The sequence below is a fragment of the Mytilus californianus genome, unplaced genomic scaffold, assembly GCF_021869535.1.
Source record: "Mytilus californianus isolate M0D057914Y unplaced genomic scaffold, xbMytCali1.0.p SCAF_3, whole genome shotgun sequence".
NCBI lineage: Eukaryota > Metazoa > Mollusca > Bivalvia > Mytilida > Mytilidae > Mytilus > Mytilus californianus.
The window spans coordinates 49,478,904-49,490,281 of record NW_026262679.1 but is presented as its reverse complement, the minus strand read 5'-3'; the positions used below and the strand labels follow the sequence as shown (position 1 = coordinate 49,490,281).

At 29.8% G+C, this 11,378-nt stretch overlaps 1 long non-coding RNA gene across 1 annotated transcript; it reads right to left on the bottom strand.

Moving 5' to 3' along the window:
- Positions 1 to 3,733: 3,733 nt before the first annotated feature.
- On the bottom strand, positions 3,734 to 5,715 carry LOC127734797 (uncharacterized). The gene is made up of 2 exons (XR_007997763.1): positions 4,959 to 5,715; positions 3,734 to 3,840 (listed from the first exon to the last, which is right to left on the bottom strand). It is a non-coding gene; the product is annotated as an uncharacterized LOC127734797 (long non-coding RNA).
- Between the last annotated feature and the right edge of the window lie 5,663 nt (positions 5,716 to 11,378).

The window sequence follows — 11,378 nt, the reverse complement described above, 5'->3', positions numbered from 1 at the left end:
TCAACATTTCTGTCTTAGAAAGGAAATTAAACATAAGGGAACAAAAAAAGGTTGCTTTTGTTATTATTTTTTTTTAATTTTGTTTTCCTTGCCGTTGTCAGTTATGGATAAAAAGAGACATTTCTTTCAGTTTTGTTTTTTTTTTGGAAAAATCCTTTTACAATAAATCTATGCAGAATTTAATTTGAATCAAATGATATATCAAATTTCAATTGCTTCAATATTTAAACAATTCCATTGATTTATTTGTTATAAAAATGTAACCTAATCAATAAAGATTTTCTCTGTAGGTATTGCCAGTACCAGAGTGGAAAGCTCAAGAGCAAAATGCTCTGAAAAGAGTGAAGCGTTTGGCCAATAAGGTTTGAATAAGTGTTAGCCAAACTATATTAAATAAGTATAAAAAGCAACAAAAAAAGTCATGATTATGATTTTAATTACATTCAATTATCATAAAGTATTATGTACCAATTCAAAATCGAAATTATTGCTCAATAGATTTAGTACATGTCAAGTAGTTTTAACTTCTTTTTGTAATTTTAGCTGAACAGCAGGTTTTTCAAGAAAAAAAACTCTTTGAGAAAAACACAACATTACAACCTTTTTCATCAGGCTCAAACAAATATTTTAAGAAAGAGAAAAACATTTTATTATAAATCATGAGAACAGATATATAATAAGTTGTGGTATGAGTGCCAATGATGGCAATGAGACAACTCTCCTTCCAAGACACAATTTGTAAAAGTTGACCATTATAGGTCACAGTAGGGCCTTCAACACCGAGCCTTGGCTCACATGGAACAGAAGCTAAAGGGCCCCAAGAATGACTAGTTTAAAACCATTCACACAGGAAAATGGTATTAAAGCATGAACTGAACTGTTCTATTATTTTAAAGTTCCCACCATTTCTGAGGGGACATTAAGTTTTAGCCTTGTCTGTATGTCTATACATCCCTAAATTGGTTTGTGTTCTCTAATTTCAGTTTGCCGAAACAAAATGTTATAAAACTAATACCTTATGCTTATTACAACAAACACAAATCCAGTTGAAATTTTGATGGTATCACTGTTACCATTCTAGAGTTATGCCCCTTTACAAATGGATAAAATTCTGATTTTTTCGTTTCTTGTCTCTAACTCCAGTTTGCATCAACCAAATGTTATGACACTCATACACAGTCATGACAGTGAATCTTTCCACAAAACTCAGATGAAGTTTTATTTCAGTTGCCTCACTTTTATTGTTCTTAATTTATTCTTATTGTCATTTAGATTTGAAATAATTCTTAAAGTTCTTAGAATGAGTTACCTTTGTATTAGGGTTATGCTGTCTTCTACAAGATAAGCATTTTCTATTAAATTTATTATCTCTTATTTAATGGATTATTTGTTATAAAAATAAAAAATAAATATTTTTTAGGTGAAAAGATTTTCAGCAGAAACAGCATTTCCACCTATGGGTTTTTTTTTTATATTCATGCTGGTGCTGTACATGCATTTGGTAAGTAGTATGACTTGTCTTTGCATTAATTTTTCAATTCAATGTTCAGTCAGTGGCTTTACTTAAACATGTACTTTTAGCTCAACCTAGCCAAAGAATTGGTTAAAAGGATGCATTTACCATTGTGTATACAATTCGGGAAAAAAGTATATTTCTTGTCATTACAATTTATGTGTTTTTTTTGGGTTTTTTTTTAAGTTCATGAACAAAGTTGCAGCATATTTTTTTCAAATGAAAATGTACAAAAATTGGATGTAACAGTGATGGATACAGAAGTAACAAAAAAAGGTAAAATTAATTCATTGATAAATCTGTCATGTTCCTCAAATTCCCAGCATTTTATGAACAGAAGTTCAACTGGCCTAGATAGATCTGTCATCTTCATCAAATTAAATTTCATCTGTTCTCTGCAAAATTTGCCAAATTTCAGTATTAATAGGGAATCTCATTAAAAGAAGTCCTTTCCTTAAGTTGTTACCTTTTTGTTATATTCTTACTACCTAAGGGACAACATCAAAAGTTCAATGTAGGATAAAGAACTTAATTCATATAGTTTTTTCACTGACCCCCTACCCTCCTCTTAACTTAATTTGGGAAAAATCGATTGACCAATAAGGATATGGGTAAAGCCATAAAGGTGGTCTGGAAAGTGTGACATTAGGATATAAAATTGAAGTTTTTGATATCTCTATCAATTCACATTATTTTGTTAGCAACCATCTGTATCTTACTACCTCTTTTTATTTGAAATCCATGGTCTTGCTATGTTTTTGTAAAATTGACCTTCCTTGTATATTTTGTGTAAGTTATATTGACAATAGTGCAATCTTTTGTTTTAAATAGTTTCTTATGGGATTAATGAAATGTATCAATACTTAGCTGCACATAATATCTTTCAACATCATTATATCATAGACCAATTCACAGAGATATCCCTGATGTTCTGAAATGTCAGTGCTCTGAGCAAGATCAGTATGTTATAGATGTCCAAAATAAAGTTTTCTTCTAGTAACTTGTGTAAAACGTTTTTTGAACAGCAATTATATTTGTAAACATAATTATTATATTTCAAATGAAATATTTTATGTAGTTGTTGTAAACCCAGATCTTTGTTGACATAATTAAATCCAAATTCAATGTATGTTATTTTGACAATAACCCTTTTTGATAGTTTTTCTGCCTTAATTTTAAAACAGGCCACTCAAAAAACAGGGGGGCAACACTAGCTGATTTTTTAAGTAGGGGAAAACTTATCCAATACAGCTTAATCTTCTAAATGAAGAAGAGGACTATAAATCTTGTATACCATATCTTACATGTAGGTTATATTGACGAATAGTGTTTAAATTTAACCTTTTTCAAAATCATTTTTATTAAAGATTTTTTTTCTACTATTGTCTAGGTAACTGATGGTTATTTTTCATTTTACCAAATTATGATTGAATGCTTATATTGCTCACAACACTACCGTCTTTTGGTTGTTATATTGACACAATGTCAAGTAACTTACTGAAATAAAACAGGAAATCTGGTGTAACATCCGAACACAAAGAGTTTGATCCATTATGTTTATTTTGATATAAACTTAATTTTTGAATGCATGCAGGGGTTCATGTTCATTATTGTTCAGCTAATAATGAAGTCACAAGCTCATAACCAAAACTATCTGAGATCTATCAGATCAAATTGACAACTATAGAATGCAAGAAAAATAAAGGTGCACTAATTCACAAATCCAAAAGGGAGAGGAGAAATCAAGATAAATAACAAGAAAAGAACAAACCTTAAATAACAACTCAAACCCAATAAATAAGCTTTATTTTAGAGTCGGCAAGGTATACAAACAGAGACAACATAAGCTCTAATGAGCTTTTAACCGACATACTTTTAACCCAATAAAACTATCCGGTGCACTGCAAGAGTTAGCTTAGCCTGATGGTAAACAGACACTTAATGAGTTACTCACAGTATTTAGGGGAACATATTGTTTACTGTTGGTATTTAGGAGTATTGTTAATTAGGCTCACTTGAACTGACTTTGTACTTTGGTCAAAGGTTGCTCATTTAATATGTACAGTTATGATACTCTTGGCTATGTCAGATGGTGACTTTATTGATCAACTGTTTTCAACAGTTTTTTTTCAAGAGCTTATTAAATCAACACTTTTGAAAGTAAAGTATAAAACACATTAACATGATTAATGTATGACAATACTAATAATTAAACCACTATTCAAGAATCAAACCATAAATCATTTATTTAAACAAATTAAAAACATTTTAAAGTTCATTCTGCTGTCTATTCCACTGTTCATACTCAGTTGATTTATCTCAAAGATCTGAAAAGCAAATAAATAAAGTTACAATAGTTTTATACATGATTTTAAATTGAAATGAATGAAAATGTGAGTCAAGGCTCCATGTTGAAGGCCATAACGTGACCTTATAGGCTATTGTTTTTTTTTTACTTCTTTAGGTCTTAGGTGGAGAGTTGTTTCTTTGGCAATAATACCACATCTTCTTATGTTTATGTTGTTGTATGTTATCCATGTTGAAAACAGCATTGGAAATAAGTACCACTTCACATTGATTTGCATTGTGTCTACATTCATGTTTTTATTGTCAAATTCAAGGGTATGGGGAGGTTGAGTGCTTAAAAACAAACTTGTTGCACCGTCTCAAGACAGAAACTTGCATGTTATAGTCTTGTGACAATTTTCTGTTTTCTTGTTTATTGTTGATGTTCTTTTGATAAAAGGCTGTATCTATAAAATTAATGTGTCAACTAACTCTCTTTTGGACCATGGTTATATTGACTTGAATCCTTTAGTTGACAACTTATGCTCATTTTCAAAGAAGCAGGAAATATGCTTACAATTTCATTAAAAGGCTTAATTTTTTTATTGTACAAGAGATTTGTAGGCTAAAAGCCAAAGTCAACATATTTCAGTAGTAATAGTAGCTTTAGGACTACTGAGGGAGTAGGAGTTATATTGACCCTTACATTAAGGTGTCAACTAACTCTCTTAATGACCCTGGTTATATTGACTATGCATATAATTGTCAACTAACACCCTGTGAAAAAGCACTGAAAATTACTTCACCCTTTTTAAATGTATATTAACTTTCCCCCTTTATTATCTGTAAGTTGAAATAGAAGTTAAATGAAAAGAATGGTGCAGTATATCTCTACAAAGATCATCTACATCCTAGGTGTTATATTGACTGGGTTGACAAAATTGGTCAAGTAACGGTCATATCGATGTTACCGTAAAAAGTGAACGAATGGTTTGACTTGGGTGCTTGAATGCGTTATATTCGTTAGTTCTTATCATTCTAAGCATATTATTTTGGCAAAAATTATATAAAACAGTGTCAATTTGACAGAATGGTTTGGTCGTTATACTTTGTTTGACGCCCTGGTCGTTATTAGTTTGACATTTTGCTAAAAACTTACCATCGAGTTCTTCTTCCATTTTCATCCATGAATGATAGTGATGCTTACATTTAGTTTCGTATATATAGCAATTTTGAAATGAAACAAAGTATTTTTTTCTCCCTGGATAAACTCTTTCCGTTAATAATAAGGAATAAACATTTACGTACATTATACGTTATTTTGACATTACAAACTTGCCATTCTATGCTTCTCATAAAACGGAATACGAAACCAAAATTAGAACTATTTGAAACAGCCGAGATACGACGGCGCATGAATATGACAGGAACCAATCAAATGTTCCGCAGATGACGATATCGCGGAAAACCCCGTGCGTTATTTTTACCATAGTAGTCTATTGTCAATATAACATTACTAACCCTGTCGAAATTATCGTTTCTTTGATTAATTTTACTGCATTTCACGCAAAACTTTGACGTATTTATAGTGCAACAACACTTTTCTGACGATTTAACTTTCTTTCCGTTTTTCTTTTGCCCATAAAAGCAACCAGGTATATTTTTTGTTAGAAGGGGGTTTCCATGTCACGCTTGGGACACAGGAACGTACAGATCTACGTTTGACAAACTTCAATAACAAGACACATTGAATTAGCGGATATTTGATATTTATCAAATCTTCTACTTCATCATGTCACTGATGCTCAATAACAAGTTGTAATCAAATAACATATATTAAATATTTTAAAATTGGGATTTAAGCTTCAGATGGTTATTTGACCAATTTGGAGCACCTTTTTGGCTTTACCCATATACATAAAATCGATGTCAATTAAACAAAACTTGCAGCAATTTTGACCCCCATTCCCCAACTATTTGAATTAATTTTTTTATCCTTCATTGATTTTTTGATGTCGTCCCTAATATATTATCAGTATGCATCTGATGTTTTTATCTAATGGTTTAATTCTCATGAGAAACAAATCGTTTACTAATTCCTTATTAACATTTTCCTGTTGTAATTTATTCCCTGATTATTGATTGAATTTTTTTTTTTACTTACATGTAGATAAAAATTAGTAGTTTGGTTCAATTCAAATAGGAGACAACTCATGTACAATTTTTCTAATAAACATTTTCCTGCTGTTAACTAATCCTATGGTGATGGAAATATTATTTTTACTAACAGGTACATAAAAAGTCTTCATCTGAAGGAGAATACATTTATTGTAGGTTGGTTCAATTCCAATTGGAGACAACTCTTGTACTATTTTACTTATTAACATTTTCCTTTATGTTATTTAATCCTCTGGTGATGGAAAGATGACTTTAAACTAACCACTAACAGGTACATAAAAAGTCTTCATCTGAAGGAGAATACATTTATTGTAGGTTGGTTCAATTCCAATTGGAGACAACTCTTGTACTATTTTACTTATTAACATTTTCCTTTATGTTATTTAATCCTCTGGTGATGGAAAGATGACTTTAAACTAACCACTAACAGGTACATAAAAAGTCTTCATCTGAAGGAGAATACATTTATTGTAGGTTGGTTCAATTCTAGTGGGACACAACTATTCTAACGTTTTACAGTCTCATATTTACTGCTTTTGTGTAATAAATATTTTAATTGCTAAGAAATTAATTACTTCTCTAGTCTAGTAGCAGTTTACATTAGTCATTTCTTGATGAATAAAGAAAATTTTATATGAAGCATAATTTTAATTTATTTGTTTATTTGCTATTATTCAGATGACAAGCCCACAATAGACATGAGAAATATTGATCTTGATATTGATTTTAATAATGTCAATATCAACACTCTTAGACAGAGCTACTCTCAACTAAGTTTTAATAAAGGTAATATTTCTAGTTTTTACTTTGCATGCTTTTACCATAGTTAGAATTCATAATGATCAAATTAAACCTTATACTCAATGGGTATTAAAAATCCTGAAATATATGTTTAAACATTTACAAATAAATTAGTTCAAAAGATAAGTATTTACATTTATACTGCACTCGTTCTATTTGAGCAGTCAATGTTGTGTTGACTGTATATTTCTTTGTCATATACAGTCACTGACCCAATATCACTTTTCCTCATGAATATTTAAATAGTATAGCCAGAAATATATTTAATATTCATGACAACCCCCTTCAGACTGTGGCGTGGAACGACTCAAACTTATTTATTTTACAATTGTTGAATAAAACATATTTCACTTGTAAATATTTTTGTTTAAAACCTAAAATTCGTTAAGTTTTATGCTTATTGTCGATATCTTTAGTCCATACTAAAGCGAATTCACCTACGATTGTTTTCAACAGATAATGTTGTTCATTTCTCCACCCAATGGGAGGCCTTTTTAAAGACAGATTTTCCCAAAATTTAAATTTATTAACAATAACTCAATAAACAACAATTGGTAGATTGTAGTATAAAAACATTAAAAGTGTATTAACTTGACACATCAGTGATATAAGGAGTTAGCATGAATCAAAGAAAAAGCTTGACAGTGCCTCGTATTTCCTCATTTCTAAGCCTCATCCTTATATTTGTTGATATATCAAGTCAGTACACTATTATTGTCTATGTCTAATAATTTTCAGAAAATAATTATCACATAACATCTGTAAATACTGAAATATTATTTAAAAGCATCTTTGATTTTTATAAGCCTGTTTCCAGGACGTATTATGTTATACTGTTGTCTGTCTGTCTGTCGTTCCGTCTGTCCTTCTGTTGTCAACATGTGGGACAATAACTAAAAAATGCATTAACCAATTTGCATAAAAATTTGGTGAATTATTTGTATATATTGACGTGGGCTCCCTTTCGTTTTTTTATAAATTTAAGATTATAGTTTCAGAGCTATGGGGTTTTATACATTAATAAAAAATTGGCGATTTATCCAGATTTTGGACAACAACTCAAGAATGCTTTTACAAACTTGCAAGAAATTTTGGATAATTGTTTATATCTATTGACATCAGCTCCCTTTTGATTTTTATAAATTTTATTTTGATATATTTTCTACACAAATTTTACAATTCTAAATTTCAATAGTTTAGTCTATCTTTTAATGCTTCATTTTGTTATGTTATGGGTGTGCTAAAATATTGAGCAAGACACATTTTGTATAAAGCATGGAATGTCTTCTTCTAAAAATATACACATGGTTTAATGCTTTCAATACCATTTAACATAACTAAAAGCTTAATTGAATTAGTATAATTCTTTTCATGAATTTCAATAAAATACAATTGGAGTACTCTTGTAAATTGTACGTGAGGAGGAAGTTAATAATACTTTATGATCCATTTCTACATATTATTTGTATTAAGCCTTCCCTACAATATGGCTCATATATTATAGTAATAGCTTTTGTATTTGAAATGAAAAACCTGATTCCATTTTATTGAGCTTTCATTTTGCTAGATATGAAAAGATGTGGTATGAGTGCCAATGAGACACCTCTCCATCCAAGTCACAATTAGTCACAATTTGTAAAAGTGAATTTACATTTAGCATTTTTATTAAGAAAAAAAATATTTAATTTGATAGGAGCAGGTGAGAGATCAACTTACAAGGTTGAAAACAGACCACCATACTGGCCAGAGGGTATACCTTTTGTGTCCCACTCTAAGAGAAAAGGTTTGAAAATGTGATATTACTATAAACCATATTTCTTAAATTAACATTATATAAGGTGTATGAGTTTGTAAGAATCATTACAACAGTTTTGCTATTACATGTATTATAAATTTGTGCCATCTCATTGTTTTTGACACATAGTTAAGTTACTTTTCTCATGACTTGACGTCAGTCATCATTGTGGTTTGTTGTGATTAACTTTTACAAAAATCTTATCTTCTGAAACCACACTTAGCCACAATCATCATTGAAGTATCTACTTTAAAAAATGTGTCTGATGATCCCCTGGTGGACATGGCTAAAAATATAACATAGAGTTAAATGCAGTTTTCAGCTTATATCTCCGAAACTGTAGTATTTAGAGCGATCGGACATTTGTTGCATAAGTTCATCAGGTTTTAGATTTATCTGCCCTGAAATTTCCGGACAACTTCTGCTGATTTCGGTAATTATCTTGAATATTATTATAGTATCTAATAATATCTAATAATCTATAGTATTTTAAACTGTTAATTATGATTTTAACCTTATTTCACATGAAATAAAAAAAAACAGCAGTACATAAAGGTGAGCAACATAGGCTCTTGAGAGCCTCAAGTTGAAAATAAAGTACTAATTTGTTCCAATTTGCAAATTTGTAATTTCTACAATTTTCCTCTGTGGAAAATTTTTATTATAGTTTATGAAATAATGTTGAATGAGGGAATGAATAACAATACCAATATTAACTTTTGTTACTGATTGAATAAAGGTGATGGATCTGGAAGAATCATAACATGTGACATGATGGTGAAGTGCCTGGATTCCTTCAAAGAATACTGTATTGAGGTAAATATGTGAATTACATTCATGTTGCATAATAAATAAAGGTAAAGGGTGTTTTTGGTGCAACATGTTTTGCCATTTCTATATCACGTACATCTGTAAAAGTTCCTTATTCACAGTGCTTTGTGAAATTGTTAAAACAGCAATGTGTAGGCAAATTTTTTTCACTCATTGTGAAATGGCAATTCAATTTAGGGTTCATCCCTGCACATTTAACAAATAAACAACCGTCATGATTATATTGCAAATGTTAAATTGAAGTTTAAAAATTAACCATAGAAATTGTGTGCAAGAAGCTAATACATAGACTAGAGAATGTAAATGTGGAATTTGTCACAAAAATTTGACTAAAGACAAAACAAGTTCTATATTCAGAACTGAACATTAGCTGGTTGTCTGTTCATATCATTTACTCTCAAATTTTAAAAACTGTATCTTATCTTACATATACAAAACTTAATGTCACGTAGCAAAATTATAATATTTTGAAGTATTTTAAGATGGCAACGAGTACGGGAGTACTCAAGTGCTTGCGCGGAAGGTAGAGTACGCGAGTACAATTTTAGTATTTGGATACTCATTTGCCTTTAATAAATCTTGAAATATTTCCCCGGACTTTAGTTCCCTTTGAAATATCCTTTGTAATACTGATAAAAATAGTATATATTCACAATGTGAATTCGTTTATCCCTACTGCTGTGTGTTATACTAGTAACTAAGACTCAGCTAGGTTTATTCATAACTACAAAACATGTTTTAGAAATACCAGCATAACCAGTAGCTTCCAATAGCATTTTTTCATGTGCAGGACTTTTAACAAAATTTAGAAACATCTTTCATCCAAAGTTGTGGTTAATATCATATTTCTGGACAAAACTAAAATCAAAATGCCCTGTCATAAAACCTACTGCAACTGATAAGAGACATTTATAACAGTGTTTGTACACAGATTAACACTTTCGTGAATAATTAACTAAGAAGTTGTAAACTTAGTATTTTTTTTTTATATAATTACTACTTGTCTTTGTTCGTTAATCAAGACTTCTTTGTAAACATTTCATGTCATAAATGTTTATATAAAACTTTATTGCTGTTTAGTTTATATAATTAGATGTCGTTTCAAATAAGAAATTTGAAGTCAAATATTTTGGTGACAAATGATGTTACAAGTCCTAATATAAAATGGATATTTTTGAATATCAAGAAGAGATGAAATGCTTAATTCTATAGAAACAGCTAATATGAATTGTCTATGAAGTCAGACTTTATGATCATATGGCATGTTTCTGATTTAGTTCAAGAACACACAAACAATTACTGCTATCATTATGTTACTTTTTAGAGACAGTGGTGCGTTATTCATTGTTCTTTTGACATTAAAAAAAGGGCTAGCTATACATATAACCAATGATCACATTATATTTTTGTAGTCATTTAGTTGGAGTTCTGCAACAATACATATGTCTTTCATCATATCAATATTAAGTTTCTGAAATGGAAAATTCCAACGAAATTCGAAACTTTTCACTGGACGTTAAAGATTTATCTGAGTACTTGAGTACTTGAAAGTATCATGACAGAGTACCTGAGTATTAAATTTCATATATTTTAACATCCCTAATTTTAAGATATTTAAAAAGTAAGCTTCTTGTTTAAAAAAATAAACATTTATAAAGCATCTGGAAAAAACAAATTAATCTATAATTACCATTGCCAGCAATAAATGATATCAACCTGTTTCCACATTGCCAGAAAACCTGGTTGCCAAGAAATCACAGCCTTTTGAAAATTAAAATCTGAACAACAAATCTCCAGATGTGTTGTTAATGTTGTGTAAAGTTTCTTTCATTTTGAATATTTTGATATTTTATATATTTGTCTTGTTTACATGTTAAGGACAATAAAGTCTGCCATTCTAAAAATTTCAAACCCTAACTGTGTAAAGCAAAATAATATCTGGGTGAAATTTGATCCAGTGGAAAAAATGTCAAA